Source organism: Neopelma chrysocephalum, unplaced genomic scaffold (genome assembly GCF_003984885.1).
Source record: "Neopelma chrysocephalum unplaced genomic scaffold, ASM398488v2 Primary Assembly neopelma1_24, whole genome shotgun sequence".
NCBI lineage: Eukaryota > Metazoa > Chordata > Aves > Passeriformes > Pipridae > Neopelma > Neopelma chrysocephalum.
Genome location: NW_020897693.1, coordinates 21,861,389 through 21,886,776, shown reverse-complemented (window position 1 = coordinate 21,886,776; position 25,388 = coordinate 21,861,389). Strand labels below are relative to the sequence as shown.

The following is a 25,388-nucleotide window of genomic DNA, read 5'->3' as shown; positions in this document are numbered from 1 at the left end:
TGTCAAATGAATAGTATATTATTTCAAAGACAATCTCTACCAGAGATTTGATTTATAAGAAATCAAATCAAGATGCAACATAACACAAAGATGGCTGATAACACGTAATCGCCACATACCAAATTCCCAAGATCACTGCTCATTAAATACAAAACTAAAGGCAACACCCTAAGTCCCTATTAATTTCTAACTTAGGCAAAATTCGCCTTAAACCATCACAAAAGCCTTTGGATTTGAACTGCAAATAAGATTAGGTTTTCTGGCACTTCCCTCTCCTTCTCCTCTCCCTCTCATCTCCCAAATAATTGAGACACAGGAGTACATCTGTGGCCATACATCCTCTCTCCCCTGACTCTAGACCAGCCAGGAAAGGCTGCTGATTAGATCTCAGCACAGGGTGAGCCTCATTCAGGCGTGGGTGCTGCACAGGGGCCAGACAGAGATATCTGAAGATGAAGATGCACTTGACAAGCATCTGTCCCGAACAGAGCGGATACAGCATTGCTATTAATGCCATCTTATAGCCCTGCTCCAAAGCTGGGGGAGACAGAAATAAGGTTCAGCTTAATAACATGACTTCACATTCCTCAGCTCCAAAGCACATAAAAGCTTTTTGATTTGAGCACACAGGGTTTTTTACAAACATAAGCAAAGCTTGAAACTATAGCCTTTCTGCCAAAGAACACACATAACTGAGTTTTCAGAGAAAAGGTATTATATACCTAATTCACGCTCCTCCCTCACCTGAAATAAAAGCACAGCAAAATATTTAATAAAAAACAAAGCATATTTTTCGATTGTCTCCATTCAAATGCTATTGAGCCTCTTGCTCATCACTACAAGAGCAGTATCCAGAGTACAAGTTAAGATTTACGTGCAAGCCAAAAGCCAGAGCAGTTTAATTAGATCCACTTTGTCTGACAAATGCAAATTTCCAGTACAGACCAGGCCTTAAATTGTCAGACTGATGGCACAAGCCTACCTGAAATGAGCACAACCAAGGACCCCAAGCTGACTTTACACAGGTTATGACACAGCAATAGGTAGTTTAGCTCTGTACTACTGCACCAGCTAGATTTTATGAAGGAAAAAAGCACCATAACTTATGTTTAGGCCATACCAGATCCCCCGAGTTTGGCTCGATGGAAAAGATACGGTGGGGAGCTGTAACTGTGCTCTGCACTTCATAGTAAACATGCCAAAACCCAAAATTAACTGCCTACGGATTAACCCCCCCGGTATATGTCAAAAAGAGCCTTTCTTTTCTCTCAAGACCATGCAAAAAGCTACTGTAGAGAAAGCTACTGGCTCCCATAGCAAGTCTTTTAATATTTACAAGCTGGTGTCTCTACTAATTTGAGCAGTACCTACCATTCTAGCGTGGTAAATGGGTGTTAATTGACATAACGACTCAAGTCTACTAATTCCTTTTAAAAGTGCTGCAGTGATGGGACCCAGTTATATCCAGTGATCCCAGGGGCTGGCCCAAACGGAGCACAAGTCTGTGTACGGCTAGGAGCAACCTCCAAACACTCAACTCACCCTGGGGAATCGATCCATGCTGGGTTTTTTGTATTTTAGTATCCATGATGCTCTTGGAGAAGCAGTGGCATAAACAGCTAACCCATAAAGATGCTGTACTTAATTGTCCTCTTCCACACCAACCGCACTTGACTGGCCAGGCATTTTATTTCCTTGCTCTCACTTCAGCTGAAAAATATCTGTATAGGATAGACAGCTATAGGGATATAGGAGCTGCAGTTTATGCTCTGTGCACAGGCACGTATAGGAGGTGGCAGACACTGCAGAAAGCCTTCAGTGGACAATCACAGCCATGCTCTAAGAGCCATACTTACTTATGGTGTGGGCTAGCTCCGCCATGGTGTGTTTGCTCTTCCATTCCCCATACATATCCCTATTCTGAGATACCTCAGCCTGAGAGACAGCAAGAGTTATCCTTTTCTACTTTTTTTCCTGCTAGAACCATACCTTTTTTTACATTCAAAAAACAAAATCTGGTATTTAGGCTGACCTACAGATTAGTAGTGGGCATTCTCCTGCTTAAAAGGCAATATTATCTGCTCTGATATAGATGAGGGTTTTTCTCTTCATGAGTATTACACAATCTTGCCATTGTTTTTCCAGTACCTAAAAATGGGCAGTTCACACAAGGATCTCTGGAGGCTATCTAATTCAACCCCCTGGCTCAAGCACGGCCACCTACAGTCAGTTGCCCAGGACCACATCCAGTTGGCTTTTGAATATATTCAAAAATATATCTAAGGATATTGAAGGACAAAGGATGGAGTCTCCACAACCTCTTGGGGCAACCTGTGCCAGTGCTCAAGTCACCTGCACAGTAAAATAATAAGAAAGCACAGTTATCGGGTCCAGGACTGCTTGTGACCACCACAGCCAGTGTTGGCGCATGGGAAGCCAGAGAAAACCCACCATGTGTACAAACTGCACTAGAAGCTCACTGCAGTCCATTGGTGGCAATCACGTGTATTTGGCAAAAAGTCGCTGTCGTGACCTTTTAGAAGTCACTGGGAAGCCTCTATTGCAAGTTCAGAGGCAGATCTTCAACCATCAGTCCTTTCAATGCATTTAGAGGAATTTCTAGACACAAAGTCTTTATGTGCTTGTATTCCAGTGCACATGTGAACACACCATTCTTCACAGTATGAACAACCCCAAACTGAGAGGGCAGGTACTTCCAAGCACAATCTCCAGACCGTTGATTTTATGCCCATAATGTGAAAGGCCCAGTGAAGAGGCTCAAAGTCCTTCCTTTAGGTTTAGGAGGCTGAGGGAAATACAGCAGTTATATATGGAGTTACTTGGGTCATCCACTCGGTGGTTCCCTGGCCTCTTCCATGGACTACAGCTGATGGAGACAACCTGGAGTACACATGGGGTTGCAATAGGCACTGGTTTCTCTGCTGCAGCCTTTCAAGGCACTGGTTTTCATCACTCTCTGTCTTGCTGGTTTATAAAGAGCAGAAAAGACCATTTGGGGAACAGTGGGGGAAGGGGAAAAAAATTTCAGCAGTCTGAGGAAAACTTCTTGTCAGTACATTTTATGTACTGCCCGTGGCAGCACGCAGGGTGTGTTATTTACCGCTCCTGCTTCACAGACATATTATACTGCTGGTTCAGGTGCCACCATCAGAGTGCAACTTATCACCTAGTGACTCACAGCATCCTACAGATGACAGCAGCAACTCGTGACATTCCTTTAGCACTCTGGTGACACATCTAGAACTGTTACAATTAAAGACCCTGGGGTTTGTTGTCATCAGTGTGTTTGTGCTGCAGAGCCTGTAGTTATGTGCACGCAGAGGCACGCTAAATGGTAAATAAGAAGAGGTGTTGTAGTCGTATCTCATTCTCTTTAGATCCAGAGCTAGGTAAGAAAAACAGAAGTTTTCTGGCAGAAAACACTCATTTGAGGCAAACCAAACAAATCATGTGGTGTGCTGGATTTGATGCAAAAAGTAGCTAGGCAGTGAGCCCTTCCCTGGCTGGCTTGTGGGCTCCTGGGACAGTCACCAGCCAGCCATGCTGGGTGCTAACCCCAGCAGCTGGGGCACACACTGCTCCAATCCTCTATAATGGCCTGTTTATTTCTTAACTTTTCCTTCAAGGAAATATAAAAACAAAATTTCTGATCTTTTTTTTTTCTATACACAGCAAAAAAGGCAAAAGAAGCAAACGGGGCAGTGGGAGACTAGGCAGAAAACAGAGATGGGAGAGGAGGAGGAGAAGGCTACACTTCAGAAATCATCTTTATCACTGCAGCAAAAACAAGTGGTTGTTGTTCATCATGTTAGACTGATAGGAAAGGCCCTTACTTAGCCCAATTAGCACAGGTTTCACTCATTTCACAGTTAGTTAGACCACAGACAGAAGAGTTGTCTGGTCCATGCCTCAGGGACTGCCACTGCATTGTTCCCCTTGTGAACATTATTTCCTAGTACTTTGTCCAGCTCAGTTTTAAATCATCCAAGTGATGGCATTTCCACAACTTCCCATAGACACTCTGCCATGATGTAATTTATCTTGGAGGTTTTAGCCGTCTTCCTTATATTTAGGATGAAATTAGGAAAATTTATGATGCTAGTTCTCATTATTGTGTCCTTGGAGCACTCTCAACCATTCTCCTCCCTGTCTGAGATTTACATGCTTCAGATACTTGTAAATAGCTGTTCTCCTCCACAGCTTTTCTTTGGCCAAAGCACACAAATTTATTTTAATCTTTATAAATTAGCCCAAGCTGCCCTTTAATCATTTATCTTCATCTCCTCTTAGTTCTCCATCTTCGAGGCGGTCAGAAGCAGGTGGGTATCTGTGAGAGGCATAGCTCAGTGCCTGCTCCCACCAAAACCAGCAGCAGACCTGCTCTCTTTGGAGCAGGAATGCCGTGCCTGGATAGTGAAGACTGGCCTCTCAGCTCTACTGCACAGGAGGTTTTCATCAGATACCAGCCTGCTACAAAGGCTAAATCAAGACTGTGTTGCTCACTTTTGAAGGTCTCTCCACCCATTTGCTGTGTCCCCACCACAGTGGGGCTGGCATGAGGAGCGCTGTGCTGCTGACTGGCATGTGTGGAAGGAAAGCAGAGATTTCCAGAGTTTCAACCAAAAAGTCAAGGTCTCCAGATGAGACGAGGAAAATACACTGTAACACGCCCACTGCTTTTGCAGATCTGAGCACAGCAGGAGGCATGAAAAATGCACTGAGCTACGGGTTATCCTCAAAATACCTCCCACTTCACTTGGAAGGTGCCAAAACCTGTAAATTCACCCAAATTGAATACAGTTATCAAATAAGATTCCACACAGCACCCTCACCCTTTACTGCCATATATCCCCATGTCTCTCTTATTGACAACTTAGATATCTTAATCTTTTGCTGTTTTTTCAGCTGCTAATTCTGCAACTGCTTTTAAAAAAATAACTCCTCACATCCACCATGATTAATTCATTCTTCATAAGTCCAGGCTGTTTATTGCTCTTTGTTCATTTATGCACTAGTTGTTTACAGATTCTCTTTTAATATTAGGTCTGTTATTTGCTAGAGACTCAAGTCATATTTACCATATGGTAATTGCAGAGATGACACGGACAACAAACAGTGGAAGCTGAGCTGCTACAGCAATTACAGTAAGTGGCAGCAGTCTCCAGGCTATCTGCTGCCCCACCTTCACTTCTTCTCTCCCCACCCTCTGACGGCTTTCCTGTGGGCTGTATAAAGCCATATGCCACTCTGATCTCTATAGCAAAGACAGGTGGAGATTTGTTCTTCACTACAGCATTATCAGACAGGTTGATTCACCTTTTTCCTTTCAGTTTGTGTTCCAGCTGCAGGTCTACTCTCCCTGGCTGGCTGCCGGGCCCCAGCCTGTCCTGCCTAGACACCCTCAATACCCAATGTTACAACAGCACTAAATTCCTTCTTTGCCTCACTCATGGTCTCCGTGTGTCTCCAATATTTCACTGAAGGAGTCACAAAGGACCAGATTTCAAAGGCCGGTTAGAAGCTTAAAGGATCAGCTCTTTTTAACCCACTTGGACACCTGGACCTCACTGAAATCACAGATTTTTCACTGGACACCTAAACACGATTTTAAAGTCCTGGAGAAAACCAAACAGGTGACTATGAGAGGCTACTGCTGTTTTCTCCAAAGAAAGACCTGCGTTTATTTCTTGATTCCTGCCAAGAGCACAAGGCAGGTCCCACCCACACAGATGTCATAGGGCTAAGTCAGGTAAGTATGTGACTTGATCCTTCAAGAAGATTCAAAAAATCAAGATCATCTATATGCGTATGCCAACCTGGGGGCACTGCGTACAAAAAAAGCACCTTGTCTGAAAAGGATGAGACTCCTCCCTTGCCATTTCTAACATGACTGCAATGATACTCTCCCAATTCCCAGAAGTCAGCAAGTCTTAACTTAGATACCAATGCAGAACACTTGAAAACTGGATGCAGGGCATCATGTATCAGAAGAATTTTCTAGCAAAGTATATTATAATCATACTGCTGTTTATCTCCAAAGTGTAAGATATAGCATTTTCATTGTATTCAGAGCACTACTTACACCAGCTTCCCTCCTCTGACCCTCCCCTCCAAAAGCCTCCTTTTACACAAAGTCATCTTCAAAATGACAACTATCTTTCTAGCCCAGTCAACTTGCATCCCATCAGCTGAAGGCTGGCAAGAGAGAAGAGAGAGAGGGCCCTTAGGACCAGATTTTCTCTGCCGTAAATCAGTATAGGTCCTATGAGCCCAAGTCAGCAGAACCAGTTTATTCTACTGAAAGTGCTGCCTGAGGAACTCTGGCAACATTTCATATAACAGAAACCTCCAAAATGAAAGCTTCATCTATTTCCTCTTCACAACTTGCATCACACAGCAGCTGAGGGGCATCTTTGTGCTTCCTCCATACCAACCGTATTCCTGTCCATCCTGCCCAGGTTCCTCCCTCCTCCCAATGCTCCACGCTGGCCCCAGATTTGCTACAACTAGTCCTGCCAACAGAAGCAGCAGCTGAGTCATGGGAGATGACCACATCAGCCAAATGCACTAAAACCAGACAAGAGAAGGAGAAAATTCTCTTTTCCCCCCAGTCCCAGACCCCAGCAAACATGGCTTGGAGTCTCTCTCCTCCACCATGGATCAGCACAAGAAGTGCCTCATCCTGAAGGTAAAATGACAGGAGTAACTGGCTTCATGTATGTGCTTGGATAACATACTCATCCCACGCAGCCACCCACTGTACAATCTATGTAAGCCACCAAGGCAAAAGAGACGACAGCTTCAATACTGCCACTGAGGGGCGCAGCCTCCGTTATGGATGCTAGCAGTCCCACATCTCCATCAGTTTTACTCAGGAGCTCGAGTCCCCTTCAGGGGCAGTAGAAATTATCTCTTCGTTCATTTCTGCAAAGAAAAGATTAAAACTGGGATGCGCTTAATTTGCTTTGAAGTCCAAATCTCTCCTAAGACACAGCTAAGGCAAGAATATTGCAGGGTCCCGCTCTTACTGCAGGTTTCAGTGGAGCAACAGCTAAGGTGGTAATAAACAGCCTGTTTTCACACCCTTACTCCACATTCACTCCCTACCCCCTCCTCCCACAGCCCAGAAAGCCTCTCATGCCCAGCCATGCTTCTGTGGTGGTGCCGTGAACTCAGCTCTTCCTGACACTGCTGATGACAGTAACTCCTGTCATCTCGGAAACCTGTCACAAGTGACAGAAAAATGCTTTGCCAAAACAGGAGCAACAGTTCCCAAACACCAGCAAGTGAGGAGCAATGTGACAGGAAGTGTTATCCCAGGCAGAGCCACCATTACTACTGCATTCAGGTCAGTGACTCAAATAGGTAAAAGAACAAGCACAAAAGGTCTTCAACAAAATGATGGTCACTTTTCAAGACAAGCAAAGCCTTGAAATGAATTCATTCTGCAGTGGAAGCTCACTGACCAGACAAATGAATAAAAATGGGTAGTCAAAGAATTTGAGCCCCATATCATAAAAACCCTTCACTCTGCAGTAATCCTTCCTCTGCCCTTTCTCCATGCCCTCTGCTCTCCCCACAGATACACATGCAAACACTTCTGTGATCCTTCCCCTGATCCCTCCTCTGACAGCACCCCTGTGGTTCTTCCCAAATGTGGCTATCAAGACCACCGCCCCTTTGTCCACCGTGCTTGGTGGCTGTTGGCTCCCACACAGATGCTTGTAAATTATAACCACGCCACCTCTTCATGCTCCCTTTGCAACAGTAAGTAGATGAGGTGCCTGGAATCTTGCACAACCCAGCATAACTCCCACGTCCCCTCCCTCAGCCTTCTGTGGGAAATCAGCTTTGGTCAGAGGGACAGAGATGAACAACCAAGTCAAAAGAAGCTCGAGACCAACACCAACAGAAAGCTTCCAGACTCTGGGTATTTCATCTAGTGAGCACTGAAAACTTTTTAAATTCTATGCTGTCCATTTGTGTAATCTGTGGAACTCAATGCTATAAGAAATAAACTAAGTACTTTAACACTCAGAGGAAAAATAGATGTGCATGGGACACTCAAAATACCCATAGATTCACCAGATAGGATGCATCCCTCCTCTTGCTCCAGAGCATATTTCTACCTCACCAATGTTTGTGAAACTTGCTAATGTGTGTGGAAAGCTGGAAAGGCCCTTTTTAAATGAGCATCTGCTGCCTCACTGGGCCAACCTCTTACTTTGTCCTAGCAGCCAAGCCCATATGGACCTGAGAGAAGGCAGAAAGGCACAATCAGAGAAAATGTGGCGAGCTGAACACGTGAGCAATGCTGTTAAAACACTGGGAAGCTATGAGAAATGGAGTTGTTGAGGGAAGTGGCGAGCTGGGGCAGTTACTGGAGAATCGTGAAAAAATCTCTATATTTAAGAAGGAAAAGCAGAGGAGGGAAAAGGCCAGAGCCAGGGAAGGAGGGGTGTTTGTGACTCACTGGGATGCATGAAGTAGCAAGGAGATGGTTGTAGACAGACAGCAGGCAAGCCAGCAGATTTTTGGGAGTGACGTAGGTGCACCAAGTGCAGCTGAGCATCTTCTTACCTTCAATCTCCTGGTATGATTCCCCAGAGGGAAGGCAGCTCTATCATGCTCTGAAGGTTAAGCTGTGCCTTCTGCCTGGCACAAGAGCACAGTGCAGCCAATGGGTAAAACTGCAAAAGCAAACCCCAACACTGCCAGGAGGGACAGGCTTTATTTTTAGCTGGGACACCAGCAGGGTCACTGCTGGTGCTGCGTTTCCCCATGGAAGCCAGGGTTTCATGAAGTGTCCTGTGTGCGCAGGGTCACTGCGGGGGAAACATCTGTCAGGTCAGCTTTGGGGAGATGGATTATTTAAGTTAGAGAAAAGGAAACATTTACTAGAAGAAGTGAACCTGAAACTACTCTGGAAGGTTAAAATGAAAGGAAAAAATGATGCTTAAAGAGTCAGAGCAGGTGGTAATTTATGTGAGGCCAATGTCTGGTGCACCTATCTCCAAGATGCTCATACAGGAGAATACCCCATCATATTTAACTCTAGCAGCATCCCCTCTGTTTGCCTCCTATAACCCAAGCTTTCTTGTCTAGGGGCTGTCAAAACAAAAGCAGCAGCAAGTCATTGTCCTTCATCAGAATCCCTCACAAAGGAAAAGCACACAGAGACCCACCTTGTTTCGCACCTTGAAGATAACGAGGAGACCTCCACTTCACTCTGCTCCTCAGGTCCTCAAACAAGGGCCCTCAGTTAGCTCCAAGGCAGGCAGTTTTTCCAGGACTCACACACTGGCTAAGCGCAGCACTCACAGCAAGTGCATAGCAGCAGCACAAACTTAGCCTGCAACGGTCTCATGAGGACCTTCCTTACTAGTGGGTTTTGTGGGTGCAAACCTAATAAAACAGTTGGCACTGCTCCCACTTGCACTGTCAGGGAATGCAGTCTGGAGGCTTCAACGTGTAGAGATTGTTGTTGATAAAGTGCTGAATATGAGTGTGAAGCTTTCAAGGGACTTGAAAGAATTGAGAGCAGAGGGGAAATTCTCATTTTATTCTCTTCTTGAAAAACCTGAGTCCATTTGGCATGTTGCATCTGAGAAATAGCTTGGCCCAGACTCTCTGATTTGTTTTAATCAGAATCAACCCCTATGCATGTTTTTAGGAAGATTTTATATTAAAAATTATTTTGTCTTTTTTTTCTGCCGATTCTTGTGCCTCTTAATAGCTTAAGAAGTGCTTTGCAGACTCCATCACTATATTAGGTTCTTTGCAACTAATTTGCATTCAGCACTATCCATTTCATCAAGAGCAGACTTCAAGGCTGAACCAACTCCAAGCCTTAACTGCTGCATGCAATTCAGGCAGCAGCTTTACAGGTGGAAGCAGGGCTTCTTAAGCCAGCCTGAACATTCTCCACCTCTGCTCATTTTTTCCCACTCTGCTCTAGCTCTCTCTTTTTTGTTGGCAGAACTGTTTGCACGGCTAGGGCATGAATAAGGATGAGGAATCTATCTGGCCAAAAAGCAAGCTGAACCCACCACCTGGCCACTCATGCCACTATGCCAGTATCCTGCGGGTGGGGGACAGGAGCAGGAACAAGCAATCAGGGTGGGAAAGCTGTAGACAACCAAGGTCCAAATAACAACTGTGGCAAGTGCATTAGCTGTATGGCAGAGGCGGGTTTGCCTCTTGCAGCAGTGAATCCTGTAACACCTCCTGGACCATTAAACAGCCTTGTCCTGCCACATAAAGGCAGAGACATATCTCTGCCTCCATTTTCCCAACTAATGTGCATGTTCAAGGGTCACTGAGTAATTCTAACCAAAACCAAAGAAGAGGATAAAGGTGCTTATTAAGGTTATCTTTAAGCTCAACATCAAGATATTACTTCCCAACAAGGAATGCCCCCCCTCAAGGCAGTAAACCAAGACATGCAGGTCTTAATGACCCAAGACAAAGGTTCCTGAAAGCAAATAGTATGGAGAGCAAAAGGACAGCTTCTTCACACAGAGCATTATTTCGAGTACCCATCCATGATCAGTGCATGGCAGAGGCAGAGCTGCCTTCCCTAATTTGGGTGTGGGGAGCTGTGGCAATGGTGGGTTTCACAGCCTGCCTGGACCTTGGTGACAAACTCTCTCCTACCGCTACTTGCATTGAGGGGAGCTAGGACACATCCAGAGTGAGATGTAGCCCGATTGCAGAGCGAGGTGCAGACATGCTCTAACTCTCCCTGCTTTTGCTCCCACTCTGGTGAGGGAAACCAGTTTTCACCAGCATGCAGCACATGAACACACTGGCAGGGCACCTTGTGTTGTCGGCATTGGAGTCCCACATTCAGTTCTGGACATGTCACCTTCAACACAACCTCAGCAGTCAGATCTAAGTGCCCTCTCACAGGTACATCCCTGCATCACTACACTTCTTTTGATTAAAACTGTATTCTGCAGTGCTGCTGTTTGCTTTGAGACAGCCTCCAAGTACCAGCCTAGGAGAGGGAGATGAAAGCAGTGGTGATGCAGTCTCATCTGTCTATAGTTTCTAAAACTCTTTGGCACCTCACTGGTTGCAAAACATGCCCAGCAGCATAGGATATTTAGTATTGCTGATTGCTCTTGACCTGGCTGTCTCTGCTGCTGTCCTGAGTTAGGCGGCTTAGGTAAAAAGACAGCAGAGTACAGGATGGCAGCAAACAGAGTAAGTTCACTTTTGTAGCCTTAAAATAATCTGCTAGTGAATGGAAACAGAAGCTTCTCCCTAAATCTGAGTGCTCTGGAAGAGCTCCCTGTTTTATTATGATGGAAAATCCTCATTGGAGTGTTTCATTAGAAAACAAGCTATCATAAAAGAAATGTTAGGAGCCCTAAGCTCCCTTCTTTCCCATGATGTCAACTGTCAGAGACATCAATGACAGCTCAGCTGTGTGATCAAAGGCTCCAGCAAGCGGATTTAAAGACAGAATTACCAGGAAATTGAGAGTAGAAGGAGCATGGGGGCATGATCATCACCTATCTATAAGCGTGTCTTATGGGGCGAACTAATTACTTTATAATGCCACACTGCAGGAACAATGGCACATGGGTCTATTCACTGTGACACTGCCAAGATGGGGTTGTGGTGGTACCTTCAGAACGGCATGACACATCCCTGCCACCTCATGTTTTGTTATTCCTGCAAAACTCAGTGACAGAAGTGCCTAGGGGGCAGACTGGGAGGCCATCATGCTGAACTTCATGCTTTCACATCCATGATAGCTTTCAACTAGAGCTTGCAGTTTAAAGCACTAAGGCAGAGGGGAAGGAGGGAAGCCAACTACGGTCTATACCATGTTAGTCCTCAAGCAGCCCAGAAGCCTACTGAACCTGCAAGAGACTGAAGGTGGTTCCCAGATTTCATTCTGCAGGTAAGCAGGGACATGAGCTGGAGCTCCTCTCCAGCCCCAAACCCCCATCACCAAAATCAGCAAATGCGGGACCACGAGCTCTGCAGCACAGGTGTTTTAAAGGTTCCCCCAGAACAGCTTGTCATCTGTGTACCTCTCAATGCATGAAACTCTTCAGGACAGGGACTATAATTTACTAGACATTTGTATAGCACTTGGAAACATGGGCCCCCAACCACGCCTGTACAAGTTACCGTTATCAAACAGTAAATCAACAAAAGCATTAATCTATGCCACAATACCTAAACACAGTGGGTGATGGTAGGTGGAGCATCACAAGTATCAATTTCCTAGCTTCAGAGACTTTTTTCCTCCTATTAAGATATTTTCGTCTTTGTAATTTAATTTCCTTCGCTTTTTTTTTTTTAATATAGAATTAGATATTACTGCCTGGTTTAAAAAAAAATTGGCCAGCAATCAAAGCCATCTTTTTAACTGTGAAGCACATGAAAGGCATCTGAAACAGGACAGCAACAAAGAACAAGGAACTATTTGTCAATGCCACTTGGTCATTGGGGAAGCTTAGGGGAGGAGACTGATGCTGTTTGTTTAAAATAAGCAAACAAAGCCCTGACAGACAGACCATTTATCTGTATAGTGCTTCACTTGAAATTAGTGGCCGAGGGAATACATCCTCACTTGGTTTCTAATAAAAGTGCTGACACACTCTGTCATGGCCTTTCCCTGCCTTGGGGATGGAGGATGCCTCTCTCAGGAAGGACCCTTTGAAAACGAGGGATATATGTGGGCTCAGGCACAACACAGCAGCAGGCCAGCCTAGGCCTAAGCAATCTCTCTACCTGTCCAACCCGCAATACCACAACACCTGCCACTCTCAGACCAGCCTCATCTGACTTCAGACCCACCGGTTTCAGAGGAAAGCAGAAGAAGCAGGGAGGCTGGATTCATCCCTCTTTCCTTTCTACAAGCCAGTCAAGCCAAGGAGCAGTACCCTGAGCGCCCTACGACTGCTATGCAGAACAACTGCTCGTGACTCCCAACAACACACTCTGTTTCAGTCAGACAGGGCAGCTCCTGCCTTCACCACGGCCCAGCAAGAGCCTGTGGAGCACAGCATGGTTAACAAGTCAGGCCATGCTTGCTATGCGCTCCATGTGCACTCTCCTGTTTTGGGTGCTGGTGTTGAAGACTGCTCCAACACTGCCCAGGGTGAGGGAAAGGACTATCCCACCTGATGATGGCGTCTGCCATCCCAGGTGTCATCCTGTCAGGTGGTAGCTTTGCAGAGCAAGGGGCAATCTCTCTGCAAAGGACAAGTGTTACACAGAGTGGTGTCAGGATGGCTACACATCTGCCTTTTTCTCACACCCTGTCACCCACCAGTTATTGTAACTGTGTCCTCATCAAATCCCCACAGGGGGAGAAAAATACCATTAAGACCCAGGAGATAAATATGCCTAGCAGAACACTGAAGGTATGCCAGAGACCAGAAACTACTTGCATTTCCACTGCTCTCACACAAGATCTCAGCAGTGGGATTACCACAGTCTGTCCTACCTTGGGCATTTGGGAAATGCTTAAACTACCCACTTATTAAGAGCAGGACTCATATTGGCTTAGAGGAGAAAAAAACAGACAGCAGTACTGCACCTTTTAAGTAGGACTCTCTACCTCCATCAGTCCTCTCCTTCCCCACCCTGGTTGATATTACACCCTTCTATTTACAACACAGGGTAACCAATTTGCCTGCCCTCACGCTGCACACTCATGGCAGAACTGAGGGCCCCTGGGCTGCTCTTGCTCCTCCTCAGCCAGCCCTCGGCAGTAGCTGGACATGCTCTTTTCCAACATCACTACTTCTATTTAGGAAACAAGTATCATTCCAGTTGAATACAGAAGCATGAACATAAGCACCACTGGCTCCCCAAACCATGATCAGAGTAAACAAATGTTTTCAAAAGCAGTGGATGGAGCAGGATTAGGGACTCCCTAGAAATTTGTATGCCATAGGGGAGTGATGTGTCTCCCCGCTGCACCAAACCTAGAGAGCAGTTCCAAGGCCTCTGTGTCTCAGCAGTTCCCCAAAGCCAGCTCTGGTCTCTAGGGTCTCCTGCTAGCCTCCCAGAGAGCATGGGATGAGTGCTCCTGAATGGGAAGGTGCTACCGACTGTTACCTAAGTCTTCCAGTCCTGTCCTCTCCACAAATAAAAAAACAGCTTGGCAAAATCAACCTTTCACTTCATAGATGTGAGGAATTAAAGGAATATACATATAAACACAAGGAGGGGGAGGATGTGCGTACAGCATCCCTTCTCAACTCAACTGTCCCTCTGGTGTCTTCCCTTAAATCTGAAACAGATTTTAAGGTGAAATCCCCAGAACAAAGCCAGGGACAAACCAAGAAGTCAGGAACCCAACCATTACACTACAGCTCCATTGGAGGGGGCAGAGGGAGAAATGGCCATGGCCTCACATTTTAGAGTATCGGTAAAAAAAAAACCCCAAAACAGTTGCAATGGTTTCATCTCTCACCCAGGGTGATTGATACTTTAGATACAGGTGAAAAGCACAAAGCCCTGAAGCAAGGCTGGGAGAGAGGAAGAGTATGAAACCACCCCACATATGGGTCAGCTCTCATGCGTGTGCATGTGTGCATGTGTGTGTGTGTGTGTGTGTGTGTGTGTGTGTAGAATTCCTCTCCCCCTGCCATGAGGGGCTGCGGGCCCGCCGGCGGCCCCGTGCCCTATTTAGGGCAGCGCCTGGCGCAGCGGCTATATTTGACACCCGGGGTAAACAAGCCGGCCCCGGCGGACGGAGCGCGACAGCTGCCCGGGACGGCGCCCCCGGCGCCCCCACCCGCGGCCGGGGATGGCCCGGCCCGGACTCCCCCGGTGGGGAAAAAAAAATTAAATAAAAAAAAGGAAATTTAAGGGGGGGGGAAAGGAAATTTATAGTACTGCATGAGAGCCGCTTCCCTCGCCTGGCAGCCGCGGGCAGAGCCGTTCCCCCGGGCTCCCCGGCATCCCTGCGGGCCGTGCCGCGCCTCCGAACCGGGGCACCCCCGCCCGGCGGCGGGAGGGATCCCGGGGCCGCCGCGCGCGGTGCCGCGGGACCGGGCTGGTGCTGCCGCGCACGCCCCGCCGGAGCCCGCCCGCTCCGCCAGGCCCCGGCCCCGCAGCGCCCGGCCCGGCCCGGCCCGGCGCCCCCTCCCCGCCGCGCATCCACCCCGCAGCGCCCGCTCCGCGCCGTGGGCAAAGCCCTGCCTCCGCAGCACAAACACACACACACACACACACACGGGCACGGAGCCGCCGTGGCGCCGGGAAAACAGCAGGAATGAAGCGAGCTCCCAGCACCTCGGCAACGCGAATTCCCCCCCATCCTGGGAGATGAGCCTGCAAAGAGCCCTCGCCCTCTCCATCCCCCCCCGCCCCAGCACCCCCCGCTCCACGGCCATTCCCGTGCAAGGCACGGAGCCCCGCTTGGCAGCAGGACACTTGCCCGCCAGCCTCACGTCTCCCACGGAGCGGGGGTGGCACCCCCCTTACTTACCCTTTCTGGCGGCTTTCCTGACTTTTTTTTGGAGGGTCGGGATGGGGGATGGGGGAGAGGGGGGCTCCACTGGCTCCCCAACACAAATCCTTCCGGTTCCTAAAGGGAGCTCATCGCATCTCCCGGTGATTCACCGACGGTGTGTGTGGGTACGGGGGGGGTTCGCCTTTGCATGTCAGTCCAAGTTGCCTCGCTCGCTACAAAACCTGTGCTCCCTTTTGCAGCTGTCAGGGAGAGCGGGGAGGTGCATCTGGAAAAGGGGGTGGGGGTGGAGGTAAAATGTTGATAAATCCACCAGCCTTGATCTTCAGCTGCGTGCGGTGGAGTTTGGGGAGGGAAGGGAGATCTGGCGAAGGGGGAGGAGGGCGAGGAGGACGGAGATGAATGGGGGTCGAGGGAGGAGGGAAGAGAAAATGGATTGTACCCTAGATTGCCACTGAATCTGCTGGGCTTCCCCCACTCCCGCGCTCACACCATCGGGGCTCGGTCCAGGCTTCCCAGCATTACGGTGCACAGCAGAGCGCTGAGCCTGATTTCTGGGAGCCAGCGAGGTTTGCACAACTGCAGCAAGAAGCCAAATCAAAAAGCCAATCTGCGAGCCTCCAAACTCCACGTCACCTATCAGCTGGGAGCGAGCGCTGCAACAGAATTACAAGCCATGCATATTTATTCCTCTGAATCCAGGGGGGGATTTTCAGATCGTTTAAAGCAAGGCACGGTGAAACCAAGGCAAACCCTTTCCAAAATAAATGAAGGCAGAGCACGTCTTGCATGTAACACGCACACACACACACACACACCCCTCTACGAGGTCTCTGTCGGTATATACAGATAGAGATATACACTCACAGAGCGAGGATCACTCCTGTACCCTCCAAGTATATTGACTTGACTTTGTGTATTTCAAGCAAGGGAGGGGAAGAACACGGTAGCTGAGCCTCAGAAAAGACGATATTGATTGCATATCTGAAATTTAAAGCATCTGCCAAACATTTCTGAGACATTAAATATAGGCAATATAATTGCACACACAGAGTTGGTCCTGGTATCTATTTGAAGCTGTGTGCTTTGGTTTATACTTGCAGAAACCACCCGGCTATTTTTTTTAACCGAAGTCAAATAACAGGTTATGAGACAGCAAGTCATTTTAGGGTAAAAAATACATGTTGCCTCTAAAGTTGTTATTTGACTTTGGCAGAAGACAACTGGGGGCTGGTTTCCAGAACCATGGAACAGGGCAGTAGGATAAGACACATCATGGTGTTTGCACACAGATTTGTCTCCCCTTGTGATCCCCTCTGCTTCCACCACAGCAGTTATGGGCAGACATGTACCTCCAGAAGATTTACCTTCTGGCATGGCTTCTCACTTCTTTGAAGCCCAGGTACTACAAGGCAACGATCCGTGACATGGGGCTATCCTGCTACAGAATGGTCTGTTTCATCCTCCAGAGAGAAGCTGTCCCCACTCCGTTTGTCCCCAGTAATTCCCCATAACCCTGAGGTGATAAGGGCACAAAAGCTTTCTGTCAAGACCCGAGCACATGAGCAAGTGCAAACCATCCCTGTCAAAAGCAGCTGAATAAACTGCCATGAGAAACCTGAGCCCGAGTCCTACACTAGGCAAGAGCTCTTACCTCAGGCAGGCAAAGGCAGCAAACATACAAAGAGAGAAGCGGAAAGGGCAGCAGAACACTTACTGGGAGGGTGACATGTAGAAGAGTTGCACCTGCTTCATGCTGCCCAAAATGGATAAGAAAAGCTGCAAATGGGCTGTGGTCCCCTGCAGGAAAGCACATACCACTAAGTCCCTGGAAGTCAGCCGGTAGGTTCTAGTTATGGCTCCACAGGGCAGCCTCTGACCTCACACCTCAGCACAGAAAGGATCCAGAGACCTGGAAAAGTAGTTATCCATACTGTCTGGCTACTTACTTATATTAATTAGAGAAGGGCATGGAAGCCCAGAGACAATAGGGCAGCCAGAGAAGGCCACAAAGGGAACACAGTTGCTGCAAACGAGTATGAGATGGTAGCACAGAAGAGTACAGAACATCCCATGGGTCTCAGATTCAGCCTTTTATCTCCCCAAATGCCACCTGCCACTCCTGGTGTCCCCAAATAACCCAAGCAAGGCAGCATACCAGGTAAGAACATGGTATGGGATGCATATGGGCCAGGGGACACGGCAAGATCTAACATGTACTTAAGTGCCTGAGCTCAGGGAGCTGGCCAGCCCCGCACAGGGCTGTAAGCCTGGATGATGCTCCTGTGTGATTTCAGGGAGGCAAAGGGCTTCCCAGTGCTTGGGGGAACACAGGCCCATGTGCATGTGTGGCCTAAGGCGTTAAAGTGCCCAGCAGTCTCGCTGGAGCTGTGGAAGAGCCATACTGACATCAACACATAAAATCAACAGCACAGCATCAATGGCTGAAATCCAGGACTGGGTGGATGCAGGAACTCTGGCACTGGCCAGTGTTACCCAATCTCCAAGTGGCCTCCTCCAAACCTCACACCCCTGCCAGTGAGGACAGACCCCAAGGGTGGCAGCTTTCCAGGCACCTCCAACACAGAGCAAAGGAAACCACCCCAGCTGGCACAGGGAAACTCTCCCAACCCACAGCTCATCATCAGGCAGTTCCAAACAACTGCTTGTGTTTAAGACTCAGCAAGAGTGGGTCTGGAGCTGAGGAACTGCAGTAAAAAATACTCGTCAGGAGGAATAAGCCTTGGGGGCAAAACACAAATTTACAGTTGACAATAACTTAAGACAGACAGAGCTCTTTATGGTACACAGATGTTTTGCTTCACCTCATCCCACTACATAAAATCATGCCTAATACACTTAAGAAACGCTCCCAGGCATTTCCCTCTTCCCTTCCCTTCCATATGGGCCTGATCTTACGTTGCTCAGCTCAGGCAGAAATTTTTCATCATGAGAGGGAGTATATGAAAGTTTTTATTTCCTTCATCTTAAAGGTGTGCTTGCAAGGTACTAACCTGGGATGAAAGCAACCAAACCCTTTATATAAAAACACTATTAAAAATTAAAAAAACCCCAACCAACCAACCAACCACCTCTTGTTTATATTAACCTTAGCAAATAAAATACAGGAGTTTTAAACTCCTGGGCTGTTTAGCACAATCTCACTAAATAAGCATTGATATTAGCTTTTAATGAATACCAAGATCACTTTTTGTTTCAAGTGTTACCTCACCTAAGGACAAGGGCTAATGTTTTTAAACTGAAGGAGGGTCGATTTAGACTAGATATAAGAAAGAAGGTTTTTACAATTAGGGAGGTGAAACACTGGAACAGCTTGCCCAGAGATGGTAGACACCCCATCCCTGAAAATATTCAAGGTCAGGTTGGACGGAGCTCTGAGCAACTTGATCTGGTTGAAGATGTTCCTGCTCATTGCAGGGGGGCTGGAACTAGGTGACTTTTAAAAGATCCCGTCCAACTCAAACTATTCTACGATTCTAACCCAAAATCACTGGAAGACTACCAAACACTAATATGTTAAAAGAACACAGAACCACAGAATGGGTAAGGTTGGAAGGGACCACTGGAGGTCATCTAGTCCAACCTCCCTGCTCAAGCAGGGTCCCCTAGAGTATATTACTCAGGGTTGTGTCCAGATGGCTTTTGAATATCTCCAGAGAAGGAGACTTCCCAACCTCTCTGGGCAACTGTTCCAGTGCTCAGTCACCCTCACAGTAAAGAAGTTCTTCATAAAAGCATTGGGACTTTTCCCGTAAACAGTTAGGACTTTAATCCTTCTCTCAAACCTGTCTCCAAGCTCTTGAGATTTGAAGCAGAACAAGAAATGCAGGCTTTCTTCTTCCTTTCCTTGTCCACCTAAAACTAGTGAAGATTTTTCTAATTTAATCCATAGTTTCAACATCTCATGACTTGAGCCTTTGCTGGCAACCATACTGATAATAAAGATGCTGACAACAGAATGTAGCTGATGGCAGCGCTGTTGGTAAAGACAGTGTGCTTAACAAGGATTGACTTGTTCTGCCAGGCCAACAGCATCTATTGACATAAAAACCTGCCAGTGGCCTACAAGTTCCAGAGGAAACTCTGGGAGGTGTTAGTTGGGTCTGAAAGGACCTCTTCCTTCCTCGTCATTCATCAGGTATGCACTCAGCACATATGGGTAAGAATTTCACACAGTTGCCATCCAAAGTTTCAGGTGGATATGGCCATGTTACTGTTTTATTATGGCAGACATTGCGAGCTGTAGGCTTGGCTACGCCTTGGAAAGTTTCTACCTGAGCAAGGCCTTCGGAATTGCTCCCGCTATTGCTGTCCTGCAGTCTTTCAGGTCTTGGCCTAACAACCCAAGAATGGCCACAAACACTATGTACATTGGCCCCTGTTCCTTGAATACAAGCAGCCCGAGTGCTCCTGACCTCAAGTTTGTACCTAAGGGCCTGGCACAGCCCCCTTCTCTCATTCAAGATTTCATCTTGGTGAATCTGTGTTATGTTTTGGGCTATTTTGCCATAGATTTTCTTTTCTTCCTCATCAGCTTTCATCAGGTGCCTGCTCACATTTGTGTCAGAAGGGATGACATAATGTGACATTTTATTAGTATGATGCATTTGCAGAGCCTTAAAATAAAGTCCCAAATCTGAGAAAAAATTACTTTCCAGAGGAAAGAGGAAAGGAGCCACCATGTAGAAGGCAGCTTCCAGGCCATCCATGATTACAGAGCAAATGAACCCAGTTCAAATGTAAAATTCTGTGCTTTATTTTTTTCCCCCATAAAAGCCTGCTTTGCAAACATGGCTAGAGCTGGGCTTTACCCATACATCCTCAACAGTGTGCAAATTCTTATAAGTCATGGGACACCTGGGACAGTCCATGCACTCTTCATGGCACTTCCCATAACCGGTGAATAATTCCTCTACAGGTCCTAGCAAATGGGTTTTTGCCACAGATGGACAAGGATTCTTTGTGTATCCTTTGTGCACTGATCAGAAAGGAGCAAAACACCTATTTAATCTTTCCACAGATGTGGCTGTGATAGGTGTAGGTTACAGTAAGATCCTCTAGTCTGAATGCAGAGCTTCCCAGGAGTTTAAGTTTAGGGTCAGAGACCACGTTCCTCAGATCTGGCTTATAAGGAAGGGCCATTCTTTGTGCAGTCATCTTCATCATCGCAACTGAGTGCAGAACAATGCAGAGACAAACCCACATGTAGGTGACTGATACCACAAACATGTCCTGGTCTGGGTTTGCCAAGGGTTTTCTGTGCAAGTGAACATGGACCTAAGGCAACTTTACACAGCATTCAGACACCATATACAAACCCCCAAAGAATAAAAAATAAAAAACTTGACTAAAGATAGCAACCAGTCATTGGGAATCCCGGGCAAGTCAAACCCTTGAAAACTTTTGATGAGAAGTGACATCTTCCGAAGAATCTACCTGACAATGGAAAGTGAGGGCACACCTCACAACCAGATTTTGATCATGGTGGAATCCAGGACACATGTTAATTCCAATGTTTTCCATTTTAGGATTGGCTTCAGAAACTAGGTTGATCCATAGATGGACCACTGCAGGGCGCGGAGACAGTGGACATTTGTGGTGGAGCATATCCACCGCTCAGGACAAATACCAGGGGTTTGTCCTGGCAAGCCAGTGCATCCTGGGGCAGGAAATAGGACTAAATCAAAGGGGATCTTTTCAGCATTCTAAATGCCATCCACAGGTGGTGTTCAGGGAGACCTTCTCAGGTTGAAGAGTTCTGAGACTCCTTCTTTTTGGTGTCTTAGAGCAATAGCTTAATAGCAACTCTATTACAAACTAGGTTATATGTTTTTTGAGGGGTTTTATAAGAATAACTTTTTCTAGAAAGGACCAGTGGGACTCTACAGCTTACAGCATCAGGGTATGTGCCAGGACAAAGGGCACATTCAAAAAGTCCATTTCAGCTGCAGTGACTCGTAATGAGCAACCACCAACAACACTGCCAGTGATACACCCTTTTCTCAGCTGCAGAAGGCTCAGATTATAGCAGTGGATTGGATCTGCTCCTCTCCCTGCTCCCACTGAGGACTGAGGAGCCTTGCCTCAGAGGAGAAGGTTTGGTATGATAGACAACAGCAACACAAATTAACATGGCAAGAAGCCTATAAGCACATCGGCACATTCTGATCAGTTCTCACACGTGTTTTACAGAGGATTTAGCTCACAAAGTTGTCAATTCATTTAACAGCTTCCCAAAATAATTTTGAATTCAAAAAAATCAATGGGAAAAGTTCATTTTTCATTGATTTTGAAACCCAACAAAGACAAAAATCAATTGTACCTCCACCACTCTGGTTTCCCTGTTAAACACTGGCACCAAGATTTTTTTTCTGCTTCCTGCACCACGTGCTGGCTAACAGCATGAAAAAAAAATCCATGTTTCTTAAACCAAGCCAGTGCTTCATGGAGAGGAGGATTCACAGCAATTTTAGAGCAGTAGCTGGTGCTCCAGCCAGGCACCACACACAGGCTGGCTTTCTTGTACCTCTTTCAAACTCTTCCCTCTGCATCCTATGCCTGTATCTTCACATTCCGGGTAAGCCACTCCCTGGCCAGTGGGCTTGCTAACAGGCTAAAAGTGTGCTGTAACGAAAAATAGTTGGGATTATGTTACATTGCACCCACCTACATGGGCAGTGCCTGGCATGGGGTTGTGGGTGCTCAGCGCATGGGCAGAAAATGCTGGTGTGGCTGCAGGTGCCCCTGTCCTTAACTTTACAACAGCTTCTGGTGGGCCTGCAATCAAGGTTTCATGCTATGATTTGCCTCCACTTTGAGCATGCAAAATGCCAGAGCTGATGGTCTCCAACTTCAGGGGATGTTACCAGGTAGCGTAACTACAGACCTTGATAGCACTGTCCAATGGGGATAACAATAAGTGCTGGATAAAGATAGAATAAAATTTTACAATTCCCCTACGGTCAATGTAATAATTTTCTTAGGAAAACAGCTGAGACCTACTACAAAAAAAACCAAAAACCACAGAACAGTTAGAAAAAAGCCGTGCTTCCCTCTAGGAGAATCCAATCCTGGTTTATAAAAATCAGGAGGGAAAAAAAGGAACTTTAAAGTAAATTAAGATCATCTGTTAGTGAAATTTAACAGTTTAATTAAAGGAGTGAGTAGTTTGTGCTTCTGGTACAAATCTGTCCCCAGACTGCTCTGTTGGTGGTGGTAGGACAGAGACAGTCTCCCTGGGAAGAGGCCTGCCATTGTGACACCACACAAGGCCTGCCATCGTCCTCAGCTTTAAATATGTAGTTATGTTGCCAAATCATCCTTCTGATACATGTAATGTTTTGGGATTAAGTGGATGATAAAAACATTGGCTATCCCTTTAAGTATTAATTTATTCAGGTTCTCCTAAAAGTTGAGTTTACAAAAGTATTATCTCTTGTTTTAAAAAAGTGCACATCACATAAACTGTGAACTTAGAATAACTCTCTCTTTCTCTCCATGATAACTGATTCGTATCCCATAATGTGCAGAAGCAGTTTTTTTCTGGAGATAACAGGGGGAAAAACTTGGAATGGCAGAAGCACTTCAGCCTGGAGAGCCTTGAGCTGCCTGTCTCGGGCTCTCAGGGCACTCCTGGCAGAGGGAGGAGCCAAAAATGGCCATTTTCCACAGGCTCAGGGCTGTGTGGTTTCTCACATTCATTTTTGCACTGCTGGCCACCTTGCAGCTACAAAGCAGTATCTCCCACTTTCAGAAATCCCAGGGGGCTCATAGCGTTTTTTCCCAAATACACCAACCTCACCCCAAAGGCCAGGAGCAGGAACAACAGGTAGAAAAACCTGCCTCATCTCCACATACCAGTAAGAGATTTGTCAGGGTTCACAGCTGCACCAGCTACCTGAACCACACTTGACAGGAGTGACCCAGCATCCCTCAGCACAGCTGACAGCAGACAAGACCCAGCTGGCAACACTCAGTGTCTCGCAGTAGAGCCCTAACATACCATGTGCTTCCTTTAGACTGGGCATTCCAAGCCTCTTCGTCCACCTTCCTAATTGCTCACAATTGGGAAGTTAGGATTTTGGGAACTGCTACTTGGCTACAAAATTTCCAGCTAGCAGGTCCCAGAGCTACGGGACGGACAGGTAGGTACTGCTGGCAGAGGAAGACCACACAGCCTCCTTGCCTCAGAAGCCCAGCCCAGAAGCCACAACAGGCAGGTATCACACATGCAGATCACACACTCTCAGCATGTATTACACGTGCAGATTAAGTGCCAACCCCACAAGCCTTTTATAAAGGCTAAACCATGGGAAAATGCCACTTACCCTAATGGGAAGAGCAGTAGAACTTGATGCAAACACCAGAGCTGAGAGAAGACTGAGCCCCAAAGGCCAGCAGCAAGCGGGAACTGAAGGCAGAGTCGTGTTCCCTTCAGGACCTGCCCTGGGGTGCCCCAGGAGGCCCAGCTCTCAGGCACAGAGAGCAGATGCATGCTCCAAGCCAGGCTGCCTGGCAGTGTGGGAACAGGGTGGTGACAAGCTGCAGGTGGGGTCCAGGCCCCTGGGAGCATGCTGCTTCCCTTCTGTGGAGGACAGGTACCTCCCTTTGCCATGCCCTAGGTGTGTCCTGCAGGAGTCCCTCTGGGGTGACAGAGCCCTCACTCTTGTACTGCTACCACCCCGTCTCTTCCTGGGGACAGGAAGTTTCTGTGAATCCATATGAGCTCCCCAGACACTGCATCCATATGCTGTTCCTTGCCCCAGCCTGCACTCAGATCATATACGCTGCATCCAAGGTCCTCAGAGTGGCCTGGATCTACTTCTGAACTGGAAATCAAAGGTACTGACAATGCCAGAAACAATTTTCAGGTACATCTCCCAGTCATCACCCATGCAGCAGAACAGGCTCCTGAGTTCCAGCAGCAAGCAGACCAAGTCACTTGACCAGCACCCAGGAAACTGCTGGTCCCAGCCCTGCCTTAGCTTACTCGGAGAGCTTCAGCAATGCCAGGCAACTCCTCAAATGCAATAGCAGTTACTGATCTCCCAAAGGCGCTGCAAGGGCTAATTGCTTGACCCTTGGCTGTGATGTCCTCCAGAAGATGAAGGTGTAATTCAGCACACCCATTATGTGGCTCATTCCAGAAGTAGTACTTACTAGGCAAGGGAAATGGCATCCTAGGAGAAGCAAAGCAGCTTCCTTCCCTAGCATTATGTCTTTGCTCACACTGCAAGAGCAGTAGGTCCTGCAGTGCTTGGATTTCCTTTCATCTAGTTCTGTTATGAACCACTGCACTCCCCCTTCAGCTGCTCTCCCTACTGCCATCCTCTCACTGGTTTCAGCTGCATCTGGAAATGGAGTGAGCCCTCACTTACTCAGTATGGTTATATTCCTATGGTATTCCATTTAACATCTTTCTAGTGCCTCTTCAAGTACTTTCTTGTTAGTGAGAAGGAGAGTGGAGGGATGGCTCCATGCCATGCAGGGCACAGACAGTGCTGTGACTGCTGCTGGAGACTAGGGACAGCCAAGCCATTGGCTGCTGCAGCCACCCCTGGGGAAAAGATCCAGGCTCCCCTCTTCTCAACTGGCTGATGGAACATTAGCACCTTGGCATCTCCCCTCTACACAACACTATCCCGTGGACCACCATGCCTCCAGGCATCCAGGCTGCCACCTGTCACCTACCACATTCAGAAGCCTGGCAGCGGGTCTCTGGCTAAGGTCAGAGACAAACCCACTGGTCTGTCAGTGGTCAGTCTTCACTCACCCAGGGAAGGTGAAGGGCATAGCTTCCACTTCACATGCTGTAGCGATTTTAATCCCATCCCTGTAACAGGATGCAGGGCAAAAAATCATGAAATAGAGCCATGAGGTGAAGCTCATTTCATCATGC

The 25,388-nt window shown here is 47.2% G+C and overlaps 1 protein-coding gene across 1 annotated transcript in view; it reads right to left on the bottom strand.

The window, feature by feature from the left end:
• SLC8A3 (solute carrier family 8 member A3) overlaps nucleotides 1-16,016 on the bottom strand; it is a 115,840-nt gene extending 99,824 nt beyond the window's left edge. The window contains exons 1-2 of the mRNA XM_027707740.1: nucleotides 15,912-16,016; nucleotides 15,488-15,737 (exon numbers count right to left, since the gene is read on the bottom strand). The gene's annotated coding sequence lies outside the window, so the exon portion shown is untranslated. The remainder of the gene's footprint in view (nucleotides 1-15,487; nucleotides 15,738-15,911) is intronic.
• Nucleotides 16,017-25,388: the final 9,372 nt, after the last annotated feature.